A 15279-nucleotide genomic window follows, 5' to 3' on the forward strand; every position below is an offset into this window, starting at 1 on the left:
TAGCCTGGAGAAGAGGAGGTTAAGGGGTGATATGATAGCCATGTTCAAATATATAAAAGGATGTCACATAGAGGAGGGAGAAAGGTTGTTTTCTGCTGCTCCAGAGAAGCGGACACGGAGCAATGGATACAAACTACAAGAAAGAAGATTCCACCTAAACATTAGGAAGAACTTCCTGACAGTAAGAGCTGTTCGACAGTGGAATTTGCTGCCAAGGAGTGTGGTGGAGTCTCCTTCTTTGGAGGTCTTTAAGCAGAGGCTTGACAACCATATGTCAGGAGTGCTCTGATGGTGTTTCCTGCTTGGCAGGGGGTTGGACTCGATGACCCTTGTGGTCTCTTCCAACTCTATGATTCTATGATTCTATGATTCTACTTCATTTGTTTCGTGTAATCCATGAACTTGTTCAACACAGAAAGAGCAAGACCAACATGAAATCTGAACAATCAACCAAAAACACTGGCATGGGTTGCATGGCTGCAATTCTAACCATATTTAATAGGAAGTATAAGTCATTGAGGGTAATGAGGCTTACCTCTCAGTAAATGTGTTTACAATTGTGTTGCACATGTCTCAGACATCCGTATCTCAGAGCATATTGTAGTATCCATATTAATATCAGGTCAAAAGTGGCAATTTACACAAGGTTAAACCCAAGACACTGGTCACAATACAGCATTAATCAGCTATATAAATGGCTATAAAGGGGGGGGCCAGAACAAGGATGACTTGGCAAGGCAGTATTGCACTGAGAAACTGCTAACCTCCACACTCCCTGACAGCATTTAGTGTACCCAATAAATCCTTGCGAAATAAAATTCAAAAGCTGCCCACAAGCTGCAAAATTCCTACTGGAAAGCTGTCCTTTTATTCTTATAGCCACTTTTAGAACACAGGGAGAAGCAGACCAAATGTCCCCTAATAACATAGAATAAATCATCACATTTCAAGAGAGAGTGAAGATCCCTATCCATATTTACTATTATTTAGAATACAGTGGTACCTCGGATTAAGAACTTAATTCATTCTGGAGGTCCGTTCTTAACCTGAAACTGTTCTTAACCTGAGGTACCACTTTAGCTGATGGGGCCTACCACGCCGCCACTGCACAATTTCTGTTCTCATCCTGAAGCAAATTTATTTACCCGAGGTACTATTTCTGGATTAGAGGAGTCTATAACCTGAAGCGTCTGTAACCTGAAGTGTCTGTAACCTGAGGTACCACCGTACTTCAATCCCCATTCTATAATTCCAAGATGCTCCCTGAGATGCTCTCAAAGTGGCTTACAGAAATAAAAACTACGCAGTAACTGCATGGAACCAGAATTATTTAGACAGCATTTTCTGCTTGCATCCTTGCTCTTCCATGGTGTCATACCAGGAACAGCCCTCACTAAAATCTTGAGGCAAAGGAGCATGGCCGAGCAGCTGGCTCTTGCTCATTCCATGAGGGAAGCAGTATTTTCTTGCTGGCAGTTGCCAGGCAGCAGGTCCTTTGAGGCACAGTAGTGGAAGCGAGCAGCTGGAACTCACTCAGCCCCATGATGAAGGCCAGTTGTCCCCTGCTAGCAGTTGGTACTTCCAAGGCACTTGTGCCCACCAAGGTCCTCTAAAGTTAAATAAGAGGCTGAGCACCTCAATTTCACTCAACCAAATGGAAGAAACTGCAAATTTTAAACAATAAAATTTCAGCAACATTTCATTTTCCTGCCATGCATAACTTAATTCCCTTATCAGAACATGCTTCTTGCCATAACTCTTTAACGCAATGAAGTTCATTTGTTATTTTGAAGCTATAACCCACTGTTTTAAGGTCCACAGCAGCAGGCCAGTATTAGCATAAACTACCAATAGCCAAAACAGGTCCCAGTAGTTTCACACAGATTGCAACAGCATCTGCTTTCTTGTTTTCCTCAAAGACGTCTTACAACATTCTGTGAGCAACTGGATTAGCTAATGAAAGCAAATCAAATTTAGAGTCCTATAGCTCTTCAGTAATAAAAGTACAAGACAACAAGAACATGAACAGTAAAAGGCTCTAGAGATAGTAAGCAGAAGGTAACCATTAATTTACAGTGATGAACAGAGGTGTGCACCTCAAAACTCTGAACTGGACCTTTTTCTTATTAACCAACATTAGATCTGCTCTAGCCCAAATTTTCAAAAACAAAGTAGTAGCAGGGACATTTGGGGATGGGGGAATGTGGTAACACTTTTGCCTGTCTGGTAACTCTTGCCTATTTTGCTATATTTTAAATACATTGTAAGCTGCTTACTTTGGTTAGTAGGTGGGGTGTAAATACTCCAAATGAATGAATGAATGAATTGTAACCTGCAAAAGCATCTGAACAGTGAAACTGTGCATTAATGGCATTTTGTATGAAAATAATTAGCAGCGTTTCAAAGAAATGCAAGTCTAAAAGTATACAGTGGTACCTCTGGTTACGAACTTAATTCGTTCCGGAGGTCTGTTCTTAACCTGAAACCATTCTTAACCTGAGGTACCACTTTAACTAATGGGGCCTCCCGCTGCCACTGCGCGATTTCTGTTCTCATCCTGAGGTAAAGTTGAGGTACTATTTCTGAGTTAGTGGAGTCTGTAACCCAAAGTGTTTGTAACCCGAGGTACCACTGTACTGAGAAAAGTTACAGGACCAACTATTATTGCTTAGTGGATGACCCAATGTACAGCTGCTGCACTTGGATCCTCCCTCTCTGCCCCTGCTCAGCAACAAGTCCTAGAGTCCTGGGAAAGAGAATAATAAGCATGAAACGAGACAAAGGACCAATCACTTGCCAAGCATGAGAATGAGATGCCATTCTATTGTTTGTTTGTTTGTCATCATTCCTCCAAAGGAGCCCAGGGTGATGTACAAACATATATCCATCATAACACACACAGTAAAAATGTACCACTAAAACAATTATTAACTCATTAAAACACTGGTTCCAGTACTGTTGCCAAGGGTTAAACATTTAAACTACAAAAGCCTAGATGAATTAAAATGTCTTTAATTGACGTCTGAAAACCAAAGTGGGAGCGACAGGCATACCTATGGGGGTAATTCTAGAATTCTGGTCCCACTATGGAGAAGGCCCTTCTACAGATCCTTGCTCCCCAAATCCTGATGGGGGGCTGCAATAGCCTCCCATTGCTAATCTTAAGGATCAAGTCGGCAGGAAATGGAGGTTTGAGTCCTAAATTGTTGAAGACTTTGCAAGCCATTACTAATAACTTGAATTAGGCCCAGTGGAACACAAACCACCAGTGCAGTTTTTAGGATTGGTTATACATGATTCCATCTTGCTGCCCTAGATATAAGCATGGGAGCTACATTCTGCAGGATGAAAGGAAAGAATGAAGTAATGAAAACTGTTTTGGAAGAACTTGTAGTACTGCCTGTAGAACAGCACATGTTGCAAGGCACAGAAGCAGCCCTAACGCAATTATACTCTATTATTTTATATAAGCCACCTTGAAAATCCTTCTGGATCCAAAGGTGGAAAAGAAAGTATTTTTTTAATAAACTGTTCACAGCACTGAGAATAGGCAGCAAAATGGCAGATATCTGTATGTATGTGAACAAATGTTCAAATTCCCTAATATACTTTATTAGTAACATCTGAGGGAATTTTGGCTGCTCCTCTCAAACTGGCACCTAGCCTCTGTCATTTGTAACCTATTTGGATTACTGCCATGAACTCTACACAGGACTGCCTCCTGTTTGAAAGATGCAGATGGTGCAAGAGCCAACCATTCACCTTATGATGGGTACACGTTATAAAGAACATATTATTCCTGTTTTATCAGTTGCACTATCTGCCTATTTGCTTCCAGGCCCAATTTAAAGTGCTGGTTCTCAGTTTTAAAGCAGTGTACAGCTTGGATCCTACATACCAGTGAAAGTCTCTTCCTCCATAAATACCTCCCCATCTCTAATTTCCCAACCTGCTGGGGAGACTCTGTTCATGTCCCTTCTTACACACATGTGAAATAGAAAGGCACGGATCCAGGTCTTCTCCACTGTACCATTCAGTCTATGGAATACCCTTCTAACAATAGTCTCTTTTGCCCCTACTTTGATGACTGTTCACAGGCAGTGAATATTTAAGAAGGTGCTTTTGATGGGCTAAAATAGCAGCAGCTGTAGATCTGTTCTTGAGCTAATTTACTTTCAGCAGCTGCTGTACACGTCTTTAATATCTTATTACATTGGTTGGTTTTAACCACGTTTTATTATAGTTTCTGAACTGTGGACACTACTTCAGTTGAAGCATATGCTAGAGATGAGTGAACAATAAAACAATCAAAGCCTCTGGCACAGTGGGAGTTAGGTTAGTTCCAGTACCACTTCTTGCAAGTGCCTCAACTCTAGAGAAAAAGGGAGGGAAGTCATATTCCCACATATGAGAATGTATTTTCCAAAGGCCTTTGTATTAAAAAGCTGGAGGGCTGCAACTAATTGTCCCATTTCAGTTCATACAATCCATGCATCTGTATCCATGTAATAGGTCATAATAGACAAGTTTTATTTCTGTGGAACCACATGCAATGTCTCTGCTGTGGTTTGGCACTCTCAGTTTGACAAACAATTTCCTACCAAACTGTGAAGTACAATAAGTTTTCTCTTATCAGCTAAGTGCAGGCCTGGTCAATTTTGAGTTTTCTGAGAGAAAATCAATGTTGCAATAGCAAAAGCTAGCTTTAAAATGTGCCCAGATGTTCCTGCTGTGGATGCACATTTGAATGCACATTTACATCATTATAGTCTGAAATGCCATCTTCTCATCAGAGACAAAAGTCAGGGGAAACTTGGTCCTACCATTTGCTATAGAAGTTTGCTGAATCACGAGGATTTGGTAATGATACTAAACTCCCCACATACACACACACACACACACACACACACTTGCCAAATAATTTTCTCCCCTACTCCCCAAATAAGTTTTTCAACATTTGAAGAACTGATTCTGCTTTATTTATTTATTTATTTATTTATTTTTAATAGGGACTACTCAAGTTAAATGAGTTATATATAGTACTTTTTTTAAAAGGGAGGAAAGTTCTTAAAGTCAGGCTGAAGCCAACAGAGAAAACATGAAAAACAATGCATCTCTTTTTAAGTCTGAACGCTGATGCTCACATGGTTAAGAAAAGGAGAGTCTTTTTTAAAAATCTACAAAGAATTAATGCAGAAAAAGCCAGCTCCTATACTCAAGGGGGATACTTACCATGGAGTTTCTCAAGCCTAAAATTTATGTTAACTGAATGTGAATTGATGAGACTGTCCAGTTGTTTACAATGCAACTCAATACATAAAAGATCAAAGAATAGTTCTAAGATTTTTCTTACCAAAACAAAGGAAAAGTAGATCCACAGATGATAGAACTTGGCAGGTTTGAAACTAGTGCATTCCTGAATGACAATCTGAAGAAGACATGAAGGAGGGAAAGTAAGTTTGGGTTATACTTCACAGTGGCAAAAATGACGAAGACAAAATGAAAAAAGAGATAATAAAACGATCATTCTAGTAAGCACACTTTTAATAGCACTTTGCTGAGTTGGGTTAAGGCAACAGAACACAGACTGGAACTTGTCAACTCAGAAAGAACATTCTGAGAGACAAGGCCTTGTGAAAACTATATATTATACAACGTAATATACACATTACATTGTTAGACTGCAGTAATACTACACAATGGCCCAGTTTACACATCACCCTAAACCATATATTAAACTAATGATGTTGTAATGTGAATGAGCAACGTGCTAGTGCACACTGTTCACTGTTTTAATGACACTCAAAACTGCACTAGTGTGGTCTGTTCTAAAGCAGGTATGTCCAAAGTCCGTTGGGGGGGCTTCATCTAGCCCCCTGGCTGGTTTAATTCGGCCCCTTTGGCAGTTTATTTCTTGGGGTCAAATCCTAAAAAACAACTTCAACAACTTTGGGGTAAAATCGTAAAAAAAGCGCTCAACAACTTTGGTCAGCCCTCATGCATGTTCACGTCATCAAATCCGGCCCTCTTTGAAAAAGTTTGGGCACCCCTATCTGAAGGACTGCAGCAGTAGAAAACCCTAAACAAGGCACTCCACAATACTGTCAACCTCTGCAAAAGGGGCCTCTCATAAATACTCAGTCAAGAGCACAATAGTGCTATTTGACAATTTCACATTAAATAAAACTTTCCATGACCTTTTTTGTAACGATTTTTTGCTCACCCTTTTGAATCTATCTGTACACCTGCCTATGTTTCAAAGTTAAGATTATAATACTGTAGATATGTCTTTGGGTTGTTAAAAAAAAAAGAAATTAAACAGTCTTTTTGGCCATTCAGCCTTACTGGAGCTTCATCAAGCAACATTCCAATCCTCTGTAAGGTTACTCCTACAGAAGTAAGGTAAATCCTACAGAAGTAAGGTAAATCCTACAGAAGTAAGGTAAATCCTACAGAATTAATACAGAATTACAGTAGTAAGGTAAATCCTACAGAATTCAGCGGCACTTCCTTCAAGATTTCATCCTTAAAGGACGCTCAACATAAATTTTCTCACCCAGCTTCCCTTAGAAGGCCAGCTATATAACCACCCTTCAAAAATTTCAATCCTCTAACTTTTACAACTGTGCATATACAGACAAATATTTTTTTAAACTGTATTAAAATGCAATTATAATTCAGTTTCATTTGCTTTATGAGGGGGCTAGCAACATCAATCTGTTTCAATCTATTTTTAATGTGGTATGCCACCTTGGGACAATCTGATGAAAAGGTAGATGATGATGATTATTATTATTATTTATCAGTTTTAGACCTAAAATATTTGCTCTGCTGGTTCTTCCTGTGCCTATTGCTTGGTTTTATCATACAAAACCATTTTTGTGTTTTAGGGTATATCACCAAATAATTTTAGTGGTGACAACAGCAAGTTTATTTTTAAAAAATTACTTGGATGAAGTAGTTATCCATTCATTCAGATCTGCAAGTACAACACAAATGGGAGTAACAGTAAACATGATGGATGAAAAGCAAAACAACTCCAGATAGTTTCAAAATGAAGAGCTGAGGAGTTAACAATGAAGTAAAATTCAACAAGGTCAAATGTAAAATGTATATACGAGACCCATCCAATACACAATTATAAAAGCAGATGCTCCAATACTCAATAACACTTCTGAGAAAAATGTAAACAAATGAAATGAGCAATGAAGGCAATGATGCAGCTCCAAAGTACAATGCCATCCTGAGAGCTGTATCTGCATTAGATTTGTATCAAGTACTGTAGTTCTTTCTGTACTACCCAATGCTGAGCAGAGAAGTCTCATTCAGTGTGTTATGTTTACCCAGATACCTCAGTTAAAGAAAGATGATGATAGGCAGAAGAGGATTCAGAGAAAAACTACAAAAGTGATAAACAGTCTAGAAAGCAAGTCACATTAAGACAAACTAAATGGATCTGCCTTTTAAGAACTGAGATAGGACTAACATGCTGCCAGTATTCAAATATTAACAAGCTTCCAGAAAATAGTAAATGAAAAAATATTTTCTGGATCTAAGAAGCAGTTAATATAAACTGCAAGAAAACATATTTAGGTGACATGTTAGGAAATTTCTTTAAGTGTTTAAAAATCTGAATCAAATGTGAAAGGCACTTGTGGAATTTACTTTGAGATTTACAGAAAAACAAAGGAGGACAGGTGAGCATGAAATACTGAGATTTCAAATACTACAGGTTTATGCATACAGGCAAAGCCGATAAGATTTATGAAAACGTATGCTCTGTTGTCACTTTCCTCAGAAAGACGTTTTTTGGATCACCTCATGGCTTATAGAAGTTGCAACATCCAGTTTTGCACAGTATAACCAAAGTGGCATTTTAATTTTAGCCATGTTTCAGACAGAAAGCATCAAACTAACTTATCTAAAATTAAGTGTACTTCCCTGCAAACTTGCAATGTGTTTTGTTGTGGGGAGGGCAAAGTAACAATTTTCGAATAAAACTTGGAATTGGGGGGTGGGGGGAGCTAAGTAGGGCTTCAGTATTTTATTTAGCACACTCTCTTCTCCAAGCTACCTGTCTTCTATCTCCATAACCCATTTATTCTTAGTTGCCATACTCTCTCCTCGCAATACACAGTGAAGTCCAAATCCTTAAAGCATACCAAACACACACAGCTTAGAAAACTAATAAGCAATTTCATGGTACAGAACACACACACACACACACCAACACAATTCTGTAAAATCCTGATGACCGGAAAAAACAATTGTATCCCAATTATGGTGTTAAATATATGGCTGGATGGAGTTATAAAAACATTGGGGGAAACAGGCTTGAGTTCTCCGAACCAAATACCTTCTTCTACATACAAAGCCTCACAACCCTCTTCACATTTAATTATTCTTAATAATAATTAATTAAGACCCGTGTACAAAGAGACCCCAGCGAGCTAACAGCCAACTCTCCCTGCAATCTCGTGCTCGTTTCCTCAGAGCCAAGCCGTCGTGGTCCCCGTGCCCACCAGGCCTTACTCTCAAGGAAGCGCGGGCAGGCTCGGAGCCACATTCGCACAGGAAAACAGACATCCCGCTGCGAAAATTCCTCCTCGCATCCCTGAAAAAGGGAAAAAACCGTGCGGCCGACTGTTTACGTGGGCGGAGGGGAACCGAATGTATTTTAAATTAAGGAAGCGCTGCCTCCCCGTATTCAGACCGACGGCTCCGGAAACAACACAGGGCGGGCCTTCAGAGCCTCGCTCTGCGGGTCCCGGGAAGGAAGGCCAAGGCCGCCAGGAGTCTGGCTAGCCGGTTCTCCGAGGGGGGAGGACGCGGGGGCCACAGCCAGGCAGCCTCCTCGCGAGAAAGACGCGGCCGCGGGAGGCTCCGCGGTGGGCGGGGTGGAGCGGAGGAACTCGACGCCGCCAGGAGACCCTTCCTGAAACGCGTCCCGCCCTTCGCCTCAGGTTCCCCAACTCCCCGGCCGGCCCCACCCGCCGCGTTTCCCCGCCGGCTTGAGGGAGCCCGGCAACCCCCCTAGAGAGGAAGCAGGCCCGGAGCCTCTAGGCCCAGAGCCTACCTGAGGCGGCGGGGGGGGGGCTGGCCAAGGCCTGGCGCCCTCGAATCCCGGAGAGGACCGGAGCGGTGGCGTGAGGCACGCTCCGGGCTGGTCGGGGCCTGGTCCAGGGAGGGACAACCCAAATCCGACGGCGGCCTCTCCCCCTGCAGTTTCTGCCGCCGCTGCTGCTGCTCCGAGTTACTACCAAGGCCAGGGCGCCTAGCCGAGCACCTAAGCAGCCGAGTGCGGAGATGCCGAGTGCCGAGCCAATCGAACGGCAGGCGCAAAAAGCGGAGCAGAGCTGACGAATGGAACGCAGAGAGCGGGATCGGCGCTGTCCTCGCGACCGGGAGGGCGGGGAAAGAAGGCAGGGGGAGGGGCCCACGGAGAGGCCTGCGTCAGGAGGCGCCTCCTTCCGGGGCTCTGAGATCGTCTGCTGCGAAACGAGCCCTTAGCCGAGGGATACGTGGAGGGGAGATGTTCACCTTCACATCGCCCTCGTCCCCTTGGTAATCCATCTGCCAGGGACCTCCATAAAGTACAACACATGTTCTTTAAAAATGGCTACACCACCCCCCCCCCGCAAAATCAAAGCCATAAATAACCACCACTGCTTCCAATACATTTTTATTGTAAGACTTAAAAAAAAAACACAGTATAACTTTATTTGGCAAACCATGACTGCGCACTGGATATTTCCCCCCCCCCCAAAAAAATCACATTTCCCAAATTTCCCCATACACTATCAATTCCACTTTTTATAATGAACGCACACTTTCGTGCAGAAAAAAAGGTTCACATCCACACCATACATTGAAAGCTTTCCCCGTAGTTTGTGCTAGGATTTGGGGGAAACCATGCACTTTATATGTATGGCTGTTGGCTTAGGATAAGCCCCACTGAACTCACCAGGACTTGTTATGAAATAGATATGCACAGGCTTGCTGTTAAAACTGGTGGCACTGATGACTCACCTACATTAGTAAAAAAACACCAGTGTTTTGAATGTTATAAACGTGCAACACCAGATGGTGCTGTAGAACAAACTTTTTCTATGAGATTTTACATAGTGCTTTTTTTGGATTTTTATAACGATTTAATTTGTGACTTATCGTGTTTTTTCCTGTGTGTAGATCCACGCTGAAACAGAGACTTAAGAGGCCTCCTACTGCTACCACATTGTGATTTACTTCTAAGTAAGCCTACATAAGGTTGTGCTGCATGACTTTCTAGATGTGTCTGAGGATATTAGTTCTGCTAATAAACTAAAAAAAGGCACAAGAAGCAAATGCTTGTATTCAACAACTCAAAAAGCAAAATGTACTACTCCCTGTGCAACAGCTGCAATCATAACCCCTTTTACCTGGGAGTAAACCCCATTGAATTCAATAGGATTTTCTCTGAGTAGACAAAGTTAGGATTGCATTAAGACTAGGCTCTCTTTAGGCTTGCTTTTCCCATCTTTTCCCATCTAGTCCTCTTAGCTCTCAGAGTCACTGACAGCTCTGCCATGATCTCACCAGAAGCTATGCACCATAATTACAACACAAATATAATTAAGGACAGGTACTTAATGAAGGTCCTGCATCACCTGCTTGTGCAACAATATGTTGTACATGTAGGTGTCTGAGTTTCATAAGGCCCTCTCGTTTCTAATCAGTTTTGCAGCACCAGATTTAGGGTGGTGTTGGTGATTCCCCCTGCACAGGGCACTAAGCTGAGGGGGAGAAAAATTGAGAAGATCCATAACTGAGAAGATCCATTTTGAATGGCACCAAATTTTGTCCTCACCAGAGGCACCACGTTACAACAGATTACCAAAGTCTGTCCCTGAGTTTTGCCTCAATCTGGTTTCTGAGTTTAGCATATATTAGCATGGTTGCCTAAATGCTAACCTGACAAACATTCATTCAGAGTTACAGTAGCACATCCTAGCATTGCAGCATGTTCTCAAATACCATAGGTAAAAGGTAAAGGGACCCCTGGCCATTAGGTCCAGGCATGGCCGACTCTGGGGTTGCGGCGCTCATCCCGCTTTATTGACCAAGGGAGCCGGCATACAGCTTCTGGGTCATGTGGCCAGCATGACTAAGCTGCTTCTGGCGAACCAGAGCAGCGCACAGAAACGCCGTTTACCTTCCCGTTGGAGCGGTACCTATTTATCTACTTGTACTCTGACTTGCTTTCGAACTGCTAGGTTGGCAGGAGCAGGGACCAAGCAACGGGAGTTCATCCCGTCACGGGGATTCAAACCGCTGACCTTCTGATTGGCAAGTCCTAGGCTCTGTGGTTTAACTCACAGCGCCACCCGTGTCCCGGATCTCAAATACCATAGCAAACATTTAAATTACAGAAGTACTTTACATACCTTGTAAAATAAATTTTGGAATATGGAGTCAATTTTTCTACAAATGAGTTCAAAAAGCTTTTCCTCACCATGGTTCCTAGCTTTCTATATATTTGGCACACAGTTAGATCTAGCTGCAACATTACCAAGACTGGAAACCAACTATCATAGGTACATCTTCCTGGCAGTAAGTCCCAGTCAACTCTACTTCCGAGTAGACATGCATTGACTTACACTGTTAGAAATGGAATCTAGAGCAGGGCAAATAAGCAGGTCAGAATTTATTCCCATCATAAGCACTGGCTTCAAGGGGCCAAGGCTCTTTGCGCCACCTCAGGTTTTTTTGAGAGGGCAGGTCCCCCCCATTGTTGAGATTGTACTGGGCATGGAGTGACATCAGGACTTATTTTCCAGGCCAGGGCCTCACCTGGGGTAGAAGTAGTTAAGAATGGAAAAAGGGTGCTGGAACCAAATCCTTAACCCATCACTGGAAACCATAAACACCAACTGGGAAACACTGGCCTGCAAGCACTCCAACTGGAGAACAGCCTTTACCAAAGGTGTCATGGGCTTTGAAGACACTCGAACTCAGGACGAAAGGGAGAAACATGCTAAGAGGAAGGCACACTTGGCAAACCCTCACAGTGATCAACTCCTGCCTGGAAACCTATGTCCCCACTGTGGAAGGATGTGTAGATCCAGAATTGGCCTCCACAGTCCCTTATGGACTCACTGTTAAAACCGTGTTTATGAGTTAATGACACATTGTGTGAATTGATTTGGGAGGCCTATGACTTGGTCCAAGATAAAAATGAATCCCTGTGTGAGAAGGCTTTGACTGTGATAGAGAAAAAACAGAAAGGGAGAGCAAAAAGCATAAAAGGTTATTATATGTGCGGCAATGTAAAATCATTAAAAAAGCCTGGGATAAGACATATAGAGATTTGAAAACAAATTGGGAAATGATTGTTGTTAAAAAAAACTGAAGTTATTACATGGAGATGTACAGAACTTGTTGGACTTATTGAACAAAAGACGTTGTTCCAGTACGCAAGATTGGACGCCAGGCAAAGACCAGCCAGCCCCTACAGAAGGAATAAGCCTCCATTAAAGAAGACGAAGAAGACTGGTAACCTAAACTATTGAACTATACAGGATAAACTAGTTAATGTAGAACCCAAGACAGAAAGAGGACTTTGAATAATAAAAAAGGGGTAAAGGTTTAATGCTCATCTTTTAAGCTTTGTGTACAGACTTTCACGTTAGTATAACTTTTAAAACTCACTTGTATTAAGATGAACAAAGTTTAAAAGTTGAATTATTAAGATTATAAGGTTATAAGGACTTGCACTAACAAGTATTAAACAATGAAACCAAGAGGGGGAGGGGAGGGAAGTCAAGCAAAAATAATGGTTTAAAATTTTTGATTATGATGGTTTTTTTCTCCATTAGATATTGTTGTTTTTATGTTTATTTTTTATGTTCTTTTTGGAAAATTAATAAATTGTTATAAAAAAACAAAAACTATGTTTATGGAAGACAATCTTACTCGGTTATGAGTGATCGCCAAAGAAGACGACTCCGTAATCTGACACCAACATAGACTCCATGGGGTGCAAGTCTCTGTGAAGAATGTAGGGGTCTCTACAATAAACCTTTCTTACACCCACAGTGAGAGGTTAATCTCTAGGTTAATGTTTACTAAGACTTTACATAGATTTGTGTTAGTACATTGGGCAGAAGTAAGGATATTTGATCATAGGGAATATTTTTGTAGATTTGTTGAGGCTATTTTTGCTCTGACCTCTCATTCTTGATGACTCAGGAATTACATGTCCATTTCAATGTTGGCCATTTTCCCATTTTGTAACTGGGACAACAAAATGGACCACAAACCATTCCTTCCCTCCTGCCTCAATCTATGTAATAACAACATCCCTTTCCGTTACACAAATCCAGTTGCTGTTGGATGAAAAAAGATAGACAAGAGTGATAAGTTATCAAGCAAAAAAAGAGGAATGCTTCTATTTTTAACCATGTTTAAGCCGCCTTTACAGTTTAGTTAGTTGGCATTCATCTGTCTCAAGAGACAATGGAAAAGTGCGCCATCAAGGGTAAAGTTAAACTGTTGGCTGAATTACAGCACCTGCTGTGTCTGTACAGACCAATATGGGTGAACTTCAGTTAATAACTGAAACAAAAGTGTTCCGAATCTGTTACACCATACACAAGATATATATATATATATATATATATATGCAGGTTTTGGTGTCCTCGGGTGTCTTCCCGTGTAAAAGTTGGGGTGTCTAGGCGACGTTTCGACGAGGTCTCACTCGTCATCTTCAGGCTGGTGCTTTCGGCTTCTTGTTACTGGAACAGAGCAGGATCTCAGTGTTTGAGTTCCTATAAATACTGTTGAGGAGGTGTGGTGTATAGCCTCCAATGTTCTGGGCAGAGAGGAGGTTCCCAGGCTGGTGTGCCTTTTCTTCTTTTGTTCCTTAATTACTTGAGGGATATCTTGAGTGATTTCTTGAGTGATTTCCTGAATCCCACTTAGGTGGGTCATTAGGTGTGGATTAGTTGCTAAAGCCTTCGTGTCTTGAACTCTTGAACTTTGTGAAGAGTTTTTCTGAGAAGATGGCTGTACTGCACTTGGTTGTGCTCTGGCTTGGCTTCGTGTATAGGGGCGAGCTGTGGTTTTGTGGCCTGTGCCAGCCAGATCTGTGTAGGGATTGCAGGGGGGTGCAGCATCCGGAGGTGCCACCCTGGTTTGGCTACTGGATGGTGTCTGTAATTTATCTGTGGAGAGGGTCTGGGTTTGGGTCTGGTGTGGTTGATTGGTGATGGCGTTCTGTGTGCCTCTGGATCTGGTGTCAGATTTTGTGGGGAGGGCTAATTTCCAGATGTCTGGCAAGCGGGATGTGTCGTCACGCTTGTTCATGTTGTGAGGGTGTTTCTCTATCTCGATGGCTTCCATGATTATTCTCTTGTGGTGATGTTCCATGTTAAAGAGCAATTTGGAATCTGCAAAATTAATTTCGTGTCCTGTTTCTTTCATGTGTTGGAAAAGAGAGGAAGTTTTTTCTTCTTTTTTGACGGCATTCTTGTGTTCTGCGATCCGTGTATTTATTCGTCTGTTTGTTTGTCCAATGTACGTGGCTGGGCAGACTTTGCAGGGTATTTCATAGACCCCTTGGTTTTCCAACTGAATTTTATCCTTGGGGTTTCTGAGGATATTGGCTATTTTTTGGTTGGTGCAAAAGGCTGTTTTGATATTGTGTTTATGGAGGATTTTGCTAATTTTATCTGTAGTGCCCTTGATATAAGGAAGGAGGGCTATGCCATTGTTTTCTTCTGTGTCTTGGTTTTTGGGGGGTGTTTCTTTTTGGATTAGCTTCGTAACCCTGTTTTGCTGGTATCCATTGGCAATTAACACATTTGAGAGATTCTGTAACTCAGTTGTCAAGTGGTCTTCGTCAGCCAGGCGTTTGGTTCTGGAGATGAGAGTCTTGGCTACGGAGTTTATTTGTGCAGGGTGGTGGTGTGATTGTGCATGTAAGTAGCGGTTGGTGTGTGTTTTTTTCCGGTAGATAGTGTGTCCTAGGGAGCCATCAGGTTTTTTGTAGATTAGGACGTCAAGGAAGGGAAGTTGGTTGTTGGTTTCTATTTCCATAGTGAATTGTATTTTGGGGTGTAGGCTGTTGAGATGTGTGAGGAAGCTATCCAGTTTTTCCTTCCCGTGTGGCCAAATTACAAAGGTGTCGTCAACATATCTGAGCCAAAGTTTGGGTTTGTGTTCTGACTTGTCTAAAGCATTGGTTTCAAAGTGTTCCATGTACAGGTTAGCGATGACCGGTGAGAGGGGTGATCCCCACAA

General features: G+C 42.0%; 1 protein-coding gene across 2 annotated transcripts in view; it reads right to left on the minus strand.

Moving 5' to 3' along the window:
- The window catches only part of AMBRA1 (autophagy and beclin 1 regulator 1), a 153771-nt gene extending 144358 nt beyond the window's left edge, over positions 1–9413 (minus strand). The window contains exons 1-2 of one of the 2 annotated variants that reach the window (XM_083455389.1): positions 9077–9413; positions 5354–5428 (exon numbers count right to left, since the gene is read on the minus strand). The gene's annotated coding sequence lies outside the window, so the exon portion shown is untranslated. The remainder of the gene's footprint in view (positions 1–5353; positions 5429–9076) is intronic. The other variant, XM_083455391.1, reaches the window with a different exon arrangement.
- Positions 9414–15279: the final 5866 nt, after the last annotated feature.

The sequence above is a fragment of the Podarcis tiliguerta genome (assembly GCF_965153285.1).
Source record: "Podarcis tiliguerta genome assembly, chromosome: 1".
Taxonomy (NCBI): domain Eukaryota; kingdom Metazoa; phylum Chordata; class Lepidosauria; order Squamata; family Lacertidae; genus Podarcis; species Podarcis tiliguerta.